This window comes from Erpetoichthys calabaricus, chromosome 5 (assembly GCF_900747795.2).
Source record: "Erpetoichthys calabaricus chromosome 5, fErpCal1.3, whole genome shotgun sequence".
Taxonomy (NCBI): Eukaryota; Metazoa; Chordata; class Cladistia; order Polypteriformes; family Polypteridae; genus Erpetoichthys; species Erpetoichthys calabaricus.
In genome coordinates, this window is record NC_041398.2 from 69,603,819 (window position 1) to 69,616,004 (window position 12,186).

General features: G+C 37.7%; 1 protein-coding gene across 1 annotated transcript in view; it reads left to right on the forward strand.

The window, feature by feature from the left end:
- haus3 (HAUS augmin-like complex, subunit 3) overlaps nt 1-11,447 on the forward strand; it is a 69,039-nt gene extending 57,592 nt beyond the window's left edge. Inside the window, exons 5-6 of the transcript XR_007935156.1 lie at nt 8,227-8,296; nt 11,112-11,447. The gene's annotated coding sequence lies outside the window, so the exon portion shown is untranslated. The remainder of the gene's footprint in view (nt 1-8,226; nt 8,297-11,111) is intronic.
- Nucleotides 11,448-12,186: the final 739 nt, after the last annotated feature.

Below are 12,186 nucleotides of genomic sequence, written 5' to 3' on the forward strand. Positions count from 1 at the left end.
GGCAATACTTATCATTTTCCCACACTTGCGAACCACAAAGATTTTGATTGTGAATCGTTTGCGAATGAATTAAATTCATTGAGTGGAGAATTCAACACTAGGTTCCGTGATTTTAAAAATCAAGAAACAAACTTGCAAATTTTCTCTTGTCCATTTGATGTTGATGTCGAACTAGCTCCACTTTCATTGCAAATGGAATTAATTGAATTACAAGAGAACCTTGTCCTGAAATCAAAATTCAATGATATTGAATTACTTGACTTTTATAAAAACTATTTCCCACGTGACAAGTTTCCAAAACTGACAGCTTTTGCTCAGAAAAGAATGACTCTATTTGGCAGCACCTATAAATGCGAGCAACTTTTTTCAAGGATGAACTTCGTAAAATCCAAAACCAGGACACGAATTAGGCCTACTGATGAGCACCTAGAAAACACGTTGCGAGTTTCCACGTCCACAATATCTCCTAATATTGATAAGCTTGTGTCCACCATGCAATCTCAATCGTCGCATTAATAAAGAGTTTTTATTAAATAATATATTAATAAATATTTGTTGTTTTTTTTTTTGGCCTTCTTGCATTTTCGATTTTCAGAAATACATATATATCCTGAAGTACTCCGGCCCGCGTAATCTTTCTACTTTCTAATCTGGCCCATAGTCCTGTCAAGGTTGCACATGCCTGATTTAGACTATATTGGCAATAGATATCTCTACTTTTTAATCCTAAAACACCGCTGCGTTAGGGCTTGTTTTGCTTTGGACGTGCTCTGTCTCTAGGTATGTCAGAGGACCGAGACTTTGTGAAGTGGGGTCCAGCCTCACATGGGGAGGCAAAATGGGTGGGGTGCGGGGATAAGTGGGGGAGAGAAAGAGAGCAGGCTTTATCTAATCTATCCTTGTAATCCTTATAACTACCAACGTAACAATAGGCTGCATGGCAATAACTCTTGGGAAAATAGGAAATTAAGTTTAAAGCTGTCTCACTTCTAGTTAAGACTATAAAATGACATCAAAAACTCAATCAATATCTCCATGATGGGATAGTTAACTTTGTGAGCTGGAATGTTAAAGGCCTGACTCACAAATTAATGAGAAAGAAAGTACTCTCTCACCTAACAGGTTTAAATGCTAAAATAGTGTTTTTACAGGAGACCCACTTACTAAGCGAGGATCAGTTCAGTCTGCAAAAGAACTGGACTGGCCAAATGTTCCATTCTTGCTTTACAAAGAAAACTAGAGGTGTGAAAACTCATACATAGAACAGTCTCATTTGTAGCATCAGATGTAGTATCTGATCCGGAAGGGAGATATGTGATGGTCATGGGCAACTTATTTAACTGTAAAATGATTTTGATAAATGTTTATTCACCTAATGTTGATGATAAGGAATTCATACAACATGTATTTGCATCCATCCTCAATGTGAACACTCATAAAATTGTAATGGCTGGGGACTTTAATTGTGTTTTAAATTTACTCTTAGGACTCCTGTCACAGCGGGGATGACATCTAACACTGCAAAGATAATTACAGTTTGTAACTGACCACGACTTATCAGACCCCTGGAGGTTTCTAAACCAGAACTCAAGAACATATTCTTTCTACTCACCAGTACTACATCATTGCTACTCAAGAATAGATTATTTATTTATAGATAATAATTTCTTGCCTACGATTAAATCTTGCAAGTATGATGCTATTGTTATTTCCGACCATGCACCTCTGATCTTGGAGCTAAAGTCACTATGCCCCACACACTCACCTCGTAGATGGCGTCTTAACCCGCTTCTATTAGCAGACGAGAACTGTACAGAATTTATATCCAAACAAATCAGTTTCTTCCTAGAGACAAATACATCCTCAGAGGTTTCTGCAGGAATACTCTGGGGAAACTCTAAAGGCCTTATTAAGAGGACAGATTATTTCTTATCTTTCTCGCAGGAATAAATTAGAAACCAAGAAAGTATCAGAACTAAAAAGCGGAATTACTAGAATAGATGAAGAACATGCCAGGATTCCAAGCAAGGCTTTACATAGGAAAAGGCAGGCTCTGCATTCAGAAAACAACCTCTTGACAACCAAATAGATTGAACAACTAATTTATAAATGCAGAGAGAAAGCTAATAAGCTTTTAGCTCAACAATTCCACAAGCAAGAAGTTTGCAGTGCAATCTCAGTAATCACCAACACGAATGGAGACGAAATCATTGACCATAAAAATATAATGCACACATTTAGAGACTACTATAAATCCTTATACTGTATTCTGCTGAGTTTAAAGAAGACCACATACAATCTAATGCATTTCTGGATACATTACAGTTACCACAAATAGATACTTTCAGTGCAGAGGAACTGGATAAACCTCAGGCTCTATCAGAATGACTAGATGCTATAAAGTCACTTCAAGGTGGGAAAGCAACAGGCCCTGATGGCTACCCTGCAGAATTTTATTAGAAATTCTCCGCTCAGCTAGCTCCCCTCCTATTAGCAACATTTACAGAAGCTAGAGACAATCAAATTCTACCTCAAACTTTTCACCAAGCATTAATCACCGTCCTTCCTAAACAAAATAATTGGTCTGTATGTGCATCATACAGACCAATTTCACTTCTGAATAATGATGATGTTAAGATACTCTCAAAAATAATAGCTAGAAGGATGGAGAAAGTGCTGCCTTCGGTAATATCACAAGATCAAACTGGATTTATCAAGGGTCAACACTTATCCTTCAATCTTCGACGCCTGTTTAATGTAATATACTCACCAACAAAGTCAAACACCCCAGAAATAATAATATCATTGGATGCAGAAAAAGCATTTGACATGATTGAATGGAAATACCTTTTCACTACATTAGAAAAATTTGGGTTTTGCCCGAACATTTGTGCATGGATCAAACTACTGTATACCAATCCAGAAGCTTCAGTTTGTATTAACAACATTTATTCAGACTACTTTAAACTAGAACGTGGTACCAGACAAGGATGCCCCTTGTCACCACTGCTATTTGCAATCGCCATTGAACCACTGGCTGTTCACTGTCGAAATGCTGATCAGATAAATGGGATTATCAGAGAAGGACTGAAACAGAAAATTTCTGTATATGAAGATGATATGGTACTGTATATATCAGACCCACAACATTCTGTGCCTGCAGTCTTAACAGCACTTACAGAATTTCAAAAGGTCTCTGGTCTCAGAATTAATCTGAATAAAAGTGTACTCTTTCCAGTGAATTCTCAAGCATATAATATTAGATTAGACACCCTACCTTTTATCATTGCAGATCAGTTTAAATACCTAGGGGTAAACATCACAAGTAAACATAAAGCTCTTTATCAACAAAATTTCGCTATTTGTATGGAAAAAATTAAGCAAGACTTGCATAGATGGTCAACACTTCATCTCACTCTACCTGGAAGAATTAACGTTGTTAAGATGAATATTCTTCCTAAGCTTCTTTTTTATTTCAAAACATTCCAATATACATCAATAAATAATTTTTTAAGCAATTAGATTCAACAGTAACCTCATTTATTTGAAACCTAAAACATCCATGTATCCAAAGAGCAACCCTACAAAGACCTAAGGCAGAAGGTAGCATGGCTCTACCTAACTTTGTTTTATTACTGGGCAGCAGACATACAAGCTATAAAAACCTGGACACAAATAGATGAACATACACAGTCCTGGTCCGCAATAGAAGTAAAATCCTGCAGTACTTCTTTATATTCCCTGCTTTGTGCCCCAATAAATGCAAGGTATCGGTAATACAGTAATCCCTCCTCAATCACGGGGGTTGCGTTCCAGAACCCCCCGCGAAAGGTGAAAATCTGTGACGTAGAACCATATGTTTTTATATGGTTATTTTTATATTGTCATGTTTGGGTCACAGATTTGCACAGAAACACAGGAAGTTGTAGAGAGACAGGAACTTTATTCAAACACTGCAAACAAACATTTGTCTCTTTTTCAAAAGTTTAAACTGAGCTCCATGACAAGACAGAGATGACAGTTCCGTCTCACAATTAAAAGAATGCAAACATATCTTCCTCTTCAAAGGAGTGTGCGTCAGGAGCAGAGAATGTCAGAGAGAGAGAGAAAAAAGCAAACCATCAAAAATCAATAGTGTTGTTTGGCTTTTAAGTATGCAAAGCACCGCTGGACAAAGCGGCTGCAAGGAAGAGAGCAATGTGAAGGTAGTCTTTCAGCATTTTTTAGAGGAGCGTCCGTATCCTGTAGGCCAGTGTGCGAACAGCCCATCTGCTCACACCCCCTCCGTCAGGAGCAGAGAATGTCAGAGAGAGTGAGAGAGACAGAGAAAAACAAACAATCAAAAATCAATATGTGCCGTTCAAGCTTTTAAGTATGCGAAGCACTGTGCGGGAAGCATATCGCTTGACAAAGCAGCCACATGTAAGCCCAGCAAGGATGGCAGCAATGTGAAGGTAATCTTTCAGGGTTTTTTGAGGAGTGGCCGTATCCTCTAGGGGTGCGAACAGCCCCCATGCTCACAATATATTTGAGGAGTTTTATTTAATACGTAATACACGCTCTGGTTGGGTAGCTTCTCAGCCATCTGCCAATAGCGTCCCTTGTATGAAATCAACTGGGCAAAGCAACTGAGGAAGCATGTACCAGAAATTAAAAGACCCATTGTCCGCAGAAATCCGCAAACCAGCAAAAAATCCGCAATATATATTTAACTCTTTTAGGGCTAATTTTTTTTTGTTTCTTTTCTCCCAGGGCTGAATATTTTTCCAAAAACTTTTTTTAAAAAAAGAACACAAAACAATTGTTTAACATATCATATCAACAAAAATTATTTATTTTTGACTAATATAACTGTTTTGCATTTTGTATGAGCCTGCATACTATATAATTTAACATATTATTATTTCACATACTGTACATGTTACAAAGCAAAGTCCTGCAAAGTATGATATCGCTCAAAGCAGCCAATTGCATGCATTGCCATGTTGCACTGCTTACAATACGTGTTGCACTGGTGCCTCTTTTTCAGTTGTCTGTTGCTGCACACAACACAGTCAGGCTTGTACTTTTTGTCCTCCTATGTTGCAGGAAAGTGGCGCTCAGTCAGCCTGTCTGGCACTGCTCTTTGTGCTGGCCTTCCTCGCTTTGCCAAAGGCACTCCAACATATTCTGCCAGCAAGCTGTCAACCACCTTCTTGCGGAAATCTGCCGCAGTCATAGTGCTGTCACTGTTTGCCTGCTTGAATAGTAGATATCCATTTGTGATTGCAATCTCACGCATGCGATGGTACACAGTGTGGTACCACTTGGTGGACTTATGGCCGTAAGCATATGACCCCAGCATCTGATCCAGTCGATCAACTCCAGCCATCTTACAACTGTATTCCTCAAGTGCAACGGGCTTGTCCAGCTTCCTACTTTCTGGGTTTCCCTTTGAACGAATTACTTTCTGACATAAGTTGTTGGTGTGAATTGTAGTAAGACAAGTCACCCATTTGACATCATGCCATGCCAATGCCACCAAGTTATCCGCCCGCATGAAAACAGGATTGTTACCTCTTTTCATCTTCAGCCTGTCTGGCTTCAACTGTAAAGGCATGAGTCTCCTGTTCACCCTCACTGTGCCACAAGCTCCAATTCCCCTGTTCTGTAGCTCCATGAACAATTCGGGTGATGTATAAAAATTGTCCATATACACAACATGTCCCAAATGTTCATAGCCCTGAAGCAGCTCCAGCACAACTTGTTAAAGGACAGTTCTTTCTTTGAAAAGAATGCTTTCCAGTATAAGTAATTACTTTCAGGCAGAAACCAGTGTTTGCTTCTGCCAGTACAAAATCCTTTATACCATACTTGGTGGGCTTGTCTGGCATATATTGTCGGAAAAAAAGCCGTCCCTTATATTTTATCATTGATTCATCCACTGACAAATCACGGCCAGGCTGATAAAATTGTTTATATGTTGGCTCCACTATGTCAAGCAGGGGCTGCACTTTACACATGGGGTTATAGCCTGGCTCACCCCTTGGGATTTGCTTCTGGTTATCACAAAAGTGAATGAAGCTTTGCAGCAGCACGTACCTATCACACGGCATAACCTGTCCAAAGCCACCAGGTGACAAAGTACGTTTGGACCAATGCTCCCTGAAATTATATCGCCAGTCCAGTCCCATCTCTATCTGCAATGCCACAAAGCCCTTCATCTCGTCTTTTGTTGTGGGTTTCCACTTTGAAAAACGAGAATGCGGAGCAAGCGCATCCCGTGATTCAAAAAATTGCTCTGCATATCTGTTTGTCTCGTCAGATATCAGCTGAAATACTGCCTCAGGAAAAAACAGATTGAAATACTCCAGCGGCTTGTAATCCGTTGTGTCCAGCAGCAAGCCGTGCCTTCTTGTGAAGTCCGGTAGCCAGTTCGGCTCCCATGGATCAATTTCTGGGTATTCCTCCCATGCGAACCTTGCCATAGGTGCACCGGCAGCGCGAATGCGCTCAGCTGCCAGCCGAGCAGCTGGGGTGGCATCGGCTGGTCTCCGATCGGCTGATGCCGGCTCCTCAATCTCTTCCTCGATCTCCTGATCACTGTCAATGAAATCTGACTCTGAAAAATCAGAGTCCGACTCTGCGATAATGCGCAAAATATCATCTGCCGAGTATTTTCTTTTCTGCACTCGCTTCGCTCCCTCGTGAGATGTTGATGCCATCTTGCCTTTGTTTCTATTTGTTTACATATCGCAACTCACGCACACTTAAGGATCAGTTGCTGAGTCAACGAGTCTAACATTCCTCCAAGCAGAGAGGGAATGCCTGTGACGTGACAGTGAGTTTTGTCGCCATTAACAGCTGATTGTCGCCCTCTATCCCTGGATGTCGACTTTTGTCGACATTCGCCCTCAACCCCTCCTGTCGACAAAAGTCGACATCCGCCTTAAAAGAGTTAAATATGCTTACATATAAAATCCGCGATAGAGTGAAGCCGCGAAAGTCGAAGCGCGATATAGCAAGGGATTACTGTATACTAATAACCCAATTTTGCTTCACTCATTCAGAATATGGAACCAATGTAGAAAGCATTTTAAGATAGAGAAGCTTTTATCTGTGGCACCTTTGCAAGAGAACCACCTCTTTCAACCCTCGCAAACATATGCAGTTTTTAATATCTGGAAAAAATTTGGGATGATATTGCTCAGAGATCTTTATATAGACAACATCTTTGCATCCTACGAACAATTACGTTCCAAATTTAACTTTCCAGCTACATATTTCTTTCACTATCTTCAAATTAGGAACTTTGTTAAACAGAACCTGCCCGATGTTCGTAATCTTGCACCCTCATCCATGCTGGAAAAAATATTGCTCAATCTCAAGAATTTAGACACCATCTCTGCAATATATAAAATTATTTTACAGTCCCTCCCTTTCAAAGATCCAAGAGGACAATGGGAAAAAGATATCTTAATCAATATATCAGAAAGTGAGTGGAAAGTAGCAATGCAGAGACTTCACTCGAGCTCCATATGCGCAATGCATATAATTATTCAACTCAAAATTATATATCGAGCACATCTGTCTCACCTAAAACTGTCCAAAATGTTTCCAGGGCAAGATTCAACCTGTGAAAGTGTTTAAAATTTAGTTTATTCATGAAAGTATGAAATTATGCAGTTCATAAGATGGGGCAATCCCCTTTATTATAGAAAGAACTCCTGTCTGCCTTAGATTTATTTAGGGCTATGCTTTGTTTATTGTCTTTTGTGTCTGTTTTATACCCTCATGAATCCATGTTCTGTAATTCTTATGATTTTGTTTTATTAATGTGTGTTTGAACTTGCTTGACAACACCAAAACAGAGTAGGTAAAAGTGGTTTAAGGAAACCCTTTGCATATTTCATATATCAGAAGTGGTATCTCCCTCCCACAAAGGCATCCTACAAATTGTGATATATCTGATTCTTTGACATATATATATAAGCTGTATAATTATATACAGTATAATTACTGTAGCAAACAGTAAATATTTACCTTAATTTTTTTATGCTTAGCAAATTTTTGTCCTTTAATGGACTAGTTCATAGCATCAAAAGTGACTGAAGTCTTAATTTATATAAGTCACAGAGAGAGAATATTTAAAAAAAAATAAAATGAAAAAGTGTAGTAGTGATTATATAGATTTTATTTGTATCGATCATTATTATTAATGTACTGTGCAATATCTTTTTTTAATAGCACAAATGAATATGAATCAAGAGTCTCCTTCTGAAATAGGTGAAAAAATGTTGACAGACATGAAAACACGGTATGTTTTTACCAAAGAAAGGAAGCGTTCTGCAATTGATACTTAATTCAGTGATGCTTTTATTAGATTTGTTTAATATATTTTCCAAGTCAAAGCCCTTACGTCTTGAAAGTACTGACACACTGGAAAATTTAAATTATTGATACTGACATTTTCTCATAAGATACAGAAATCAGTCTTTTGTGTGCTTTTCAGTTTAAGACATAGAGTACCAAGTCTGCTTGTTAATGTATTACCTTTATAAATCCAAGCATGCTTTTGTTTCAGTTATTTCCTTATCATTGCTGTTTAACTTTTTTTTATATCTTAAATCCTTATTAATTATTTGTAGTTATTTTTTAAAACTAATAAGTTGAAATCCCATTTAGTCTTTTTGACAATTCCATTAAGGTGAAGTTTAGGCTTTAGTTGAATTACGTCCTTTATATTTTCCACAGAAGTGATAGTTAAAAGTTGTTTTTTAAAATTACAGAACAGTATATGTATTTAATGATAATACCTTTTATGTCTCATAACTTGTTAAAAAGAATTACTTGATTCGATTTAGGAAGTTACTTTTTTTCCCTCCGCAGCTAAGACAAGGTTCTATAATTATGGTTCCCTGTTGACCTGAATAGCACAAAGCACATAGGTGTCATTTAAAGTCTATTGGGTTTAGAAAAATTGAAATTGTTCCCCTGACTAGGTTAGAGATCTCTGTTTAAGTCTTTCATTTTCCTGTCCAAAAATCTACTGAATAGTGTGCAATGATGAAGGCCTCCCATTTTGTAAATATTTATCCATGCTGCTATGAATCTCTGAGAAATAAATTGTACTGTATGCAATAGTTTTGCAGTGTCTTAGTTCACATCATTTCAAAACATCGACGATATATGATAACGATCTTCCGTGCTATGGTTTGTTTAGAATTGGAAAGATCTTTATATATAATAAATAATTAGGTTCTTTACTCGTCCACTGCATCTAGTGTCTACACCAGTGGTTGGAAGGGGCTTTAATTCATATGCCTCCTGCTGTGAATATACAGTAGGTGTTTTCACACCTAGTTGGTTTGGACCAGTTATTTTCAAAGTTTCCACAAAAGTCCATGTCATAGGCAGATGTGAACACGACAGTTGCACCCTGGTGTGGAACAAAACAGATATACGGAGACCTTTTAGAAAGGGTAGTCTCAGTGCAATACTAAGTGAACCTAGGAATGGTTTGCACGAGGAATGAATGTGATCCGACATGGGACCCATCTAACTACATAAAAAATGGGTGTAAGTATGCATCCTGTTATAGTCATTCTAAGTGTCTGTTAATAGGGAATCTTATCCACAGCACAATGAGCTGAGGGTTAACTTGGAGCACTGGAAAAAAATTAAGATACATATAAGATACACATAAATATGGGTACAAATGTTACCAGTCAGTTGGAGCAAGCTAACACTTTAGCAAGCATCATGAGACAACAGTTATAAATTTAGTTGTGATTGGAACAATCAAACATACAGAGGTGGTGAGAGAGGAACGGCAGTGAGCTGTGAGACTGGTGAGTAAACCCCCCAACCTTGCATTATGAAAGTGTTGTGTGCAGGTGAGGTGGGACATCCTCTCGATACGCACACTAACTTTGACGTATGAAATAAATGTTAAACAACCAAAATGAACATTATTAACAAATTTATACAAGAGTTAAGACAGAGGAATTGATTTGAGATCAACTAAATTGAGGTTACATTCATATGGTGACTGGAAATGAAACTTGCCTGCTAAATCTAGCGTCGCAAAATTGAAGCACATGCCCTAGCAGAGCTGGCTCTCCTTTGTGGCGCTTAATTTTCAAGTAATCTTCTACTTGTTTGCTATTAATTTAGCCTACACAACTGTGTTTGGTAATAAACCAAATATTTAGGGAAAATGCGGCAATGTGCCTACACAATTTTTCTTGACCCTCCATGACAATTTATTTCCTGGAAAAAAGTTTCTGCCCAATGAAAGAAATTCACGACATGGCCTTGGGGTGTTTGTTGATATGTTTAGTTTGGTTGAAAGTTTGCAGTGTGAAATGCAACCAAACTAATTGGAAATTAAACAACCACTAATCCCCTAATTTGAAACAAAGCAACGGGACTTGGTGCGAAAACAAGTGCTTGATAGCTGTCTTGTAAGGCGTGCAAAAAAAAAAAAAAAAAAAAATTTAGTGCTTTGAGGAAATTTCTTTAAATTTTTGGAGTCCATTGATGATGTTACTTACCAGTTGATGATGTTATCAACAGTCATCTCAGCCCTAGTATGCAAGTAGTGTGTCATTGTTCTATATTTGGAACTTTCATAAATTCGGGCATGAGAAGAGAACTCTTAATGCACAGACTAGGACTGTAAAATTTGAGTTTTATAGAAAAAATGTATACAGTATATCCATCCATATGTCAGTCAAAATTACTTTCCCCTCGAAGTATTTAAAATGAGCCAGTTATTCACTGTGGGGAGAGGATTGATGACAATATTGGTGTCAGTAGCTCAAAGCTATATTTTTTTTATTGTTGGCACAATTGACTCATGAGAGTGGAAATATTTGTTTTTGTAAATTGTGTAATTGTTGCGTAGAAACTTTGAGAAATAAGTTTTAAACTTTATACTTATTTGTTTTAGTGGGTATGTTATTTAAAAGACCTCAGGCTTAAGATTTATCCCAGAGTCTCTTCATAAACAAGGGATATGATGTGGTGAGGCTGTGTTGATGAGGCTAACACCTGACCTGTAATCAGATCTTAAGCAGGCTTACTGCTTGTAATGTTTAACTTTCTATTCCCCTTTCCTTTTGTCGTAGAAATATGAAAATACAGGGGTATGAAGCTTGCATCCCTTCAAGACTTTCATCAGTGTTATATTTCTTGCTTACTTACTTTCTACTCGTGTATGCAACCCTTCTTTAATTCCTAACTGGGAAACCTCACCAGCTACTTTGCTGTCTCCTTAAGAATGACTAAGAGTGCTTTGGAGTATATAGTTTTCCTTCCTCATTAGAGAAAGCCGAGAATGTCCTGGAGCTCTGAGCTTCCTTGAGCTTTTGACAAGACTGTGTAATGTTTTGAGAAGATGATGATAAACAATTAAATATTATTGTGTAAAGAGAGAATCTTTTTGTTCAAAATGTTAATGTCATGTAAATACGTTTTGCTGAAAAGAGTAAATTTATTAAACAAATGCGCATTAATATTTGATATTTGTCTTATTCACTTCGTCAGTTAACTGGCAATTGTGTTTACAAATCTGGACAAAAAGTGTAAAAACCTAAATTCTATAGAGGTGTGATATTCAGAATGAAAGTAATTTGGAAACAAGCCATTGATTGCATTAATCAGGGTAGTATTAGAGGCTCTACATGTAATTGATTATGTAAACATGCTTGCATTTTTCAGAAGAACTGCAACACTCATCAGCGTGCTTGACAGTGCATCTCAGGAAGGGCTAGACTCCTCTGAAAGTCGCAAAGGACTTCATAATGACAAGCAGTGCTTTATGTTTAGACCTGGATGTAAACAAGTTCAAGAAGCAGCTGATTGGATAACGGGTACGTGTCCCTTCTGGTATTTGTGAATAAATACAGTTCATATAAAGGTGATACAGAAAATTTTCTGAAACATTAAGTCAAATTAAATATGTTACATGTAGTAATATTCCATGTTTTATATACTCCAGCTCTCCAAGTTAGAATTATGGAATGCTTGGCTTATGTTGGGTGGGATCTGCCTCTAGGCTGATCATCGGTCAAACACACTTTTCACACACACACACACACTGATCCACACGGAGCCAGTTTAGAATTATTGACTCATTTTACAACGTGTTTTCAGCTGCTAGAAAAAGCTGGAGTCCTAGGAAGAATTAAAAGGAAAAATAGC